The sequence below is a fragment of the Hylobates moloch genome, unplaced genomic scaffold (assembly GCF_009828535.3).
Source record: "Hylobates moloch isolate HMO894 unplaced genomic scaffold, HMol_V3 SCAFFOLD_1, whole genome shotgun sequence".
NCBI classification, from domain to species: domain Eukaryota; kingdom Metazoa; phylum Chordata; class Mammalia; order Primates; family Hylobatidae; genus Hylobates; species Hylobates moloch.
Genome location: NW_026652276.1, coordinates 206211036 through 206212722, shown reverse-complemented (window position 1 = coordinate 206212722; position 1687 = coordinate 206211036). Strand labels below are relative to the sequence as shown.

At 33.8% G+C, this 1687-nt stretch overlaps 1 pseudogene; it reads left to right on the top strand.

The window, feature by feature from the left end:
• The first annotated feature begins 1011 nt into the window (after positions 1-1011).
• LOC116809670 (large ribosomal subunit protein eL31-like) lies at positions 1012-1386 on the top strand (annotated as a pseudogene).
• Positions 1387-1687: the final 301 nt, after the last annotated feature.

The following is a 1687-nucleotide window of genomic DNA, read 5'->3' as shown; positions in this document are numbered from 1 at the left end:
AGTAGGTACTATTTCCCAACATTTTTCTTTTTTTTCTCTTGAAATATTTTTCATTAATCTATCTTGTCTCCAGTTCTCTTCTATAGATCTAGGATAAAGATTGTATGTGGGATGGGTGAAGGAGGAGGTTAAGTTGTGCCAAAATCCAATATTTGCTCCCTTGCTATCACAGGCTTTCTTCTGTCCTATGTATGGCAGTAATCAATGATTAATACCTGTCCCTTAACCAATGATTAATGCTTCTTAGATAGAAGAGATGTCAAAATAATAGGGTATCAATGGGACAAGTGTAAAGTGATACTAAGGAGAGTTCATACAGAATCTGCCAGACCATATATATTCCAAAGATCAGAAAACTGCTCTCCTTGAAGAATGATCATCAGTTAGTTGAGCTGTATTATTAGCAGAAGGATTTTTTAAAACTAGATTGATGTAGATTTGGTAAGAAAATGACTGGAGTTTCTGGATCTGTTCAATTTTTAGCTGCTCTCCTTGAAGAATGATCATCAGTCAGTTGAGCTGTATTATTAGCACAAGGATTTTTAAAAACTAGGTTGATGTAGATTTGGTAAGAAAATAACTGGAGTTTCTGGATGTGTTTAATTTTTAGCTCTGTTACATAAAAACTTTTATTTTAGAGGGTATGAAACATCTGAAGACTCAGCTTTCTCATTTGAAAGCTGTGGACAATGTCTGCCTTCATAGAATGCTATAGGTATTAAAATAGAAAGTATAAAATGAGCCCTTAGTGCACTCACAGACAAATGGCTAGAATACGATAAAAGCTCCTCTCTTTGCTTCGTGTGCATACTCTGAGTGACTGGAATTGGTAGTATTATAGAACATATTACCATAGACATTTTCAACTTTAACTTTATGCCTTTTATTATAATTTTTATAAGAGTTGATATTTCATATGAAAATGTATATAGTTGGATTAATTGCCTTACCCAAACTCAAATATATATATATATAATATATATATATATATATATATATATATATATTAGAATGGCTCCCGCAAAGAAGGGTGGCCAGAAGAAAAAGGGCCATTCTGCCATCAACGAGGTGGTGGCCCGAGAATACACCATCAATATTCACAAGTGCGTCCATGGAGTGAGCTTCAAGAAGCGTGACCCTTGGGAACTCAGAGATTCCGCAATTTGCCATGAAGGAGATGGGAACTCCAGATGTGCGCATTGTTACCAGGCGCAACAAAGTGGTCTGGGCCAAGGAATAAGGAATGACCCATACCGTATCCATGTGCGGTTGTCCAGAAAACGTAATGATGATGAAAATTCACCAAGTAAGCTCTATATCTTGGTTACCTATGTACCTGTTACCACTTTCAAAAATCTACAGACAGTCAATGTGGATGAGAACTAATCGCTGATCATCAAATACATCAAATAAATTACAAAATTGCAAAAAAAACCACATTAAGCCAAAAAGTCAACTAAAAGTTACCATGATTTATTTTACTAAATATAATAAAAAAAGATTTGTCATATTTCAAGAATCTTAAATGACATGGGAAAAGGTCCATGACATAATTATAAAAATTAGTATATATAACTACATAAAATATTATCCCAATGTAATAGATAGTAAGCAAATACAGAATATATCATATCTGACTAGAAGGAAATGCACTTTAATATAACAATAGCTATTTTCAGGTGATCAG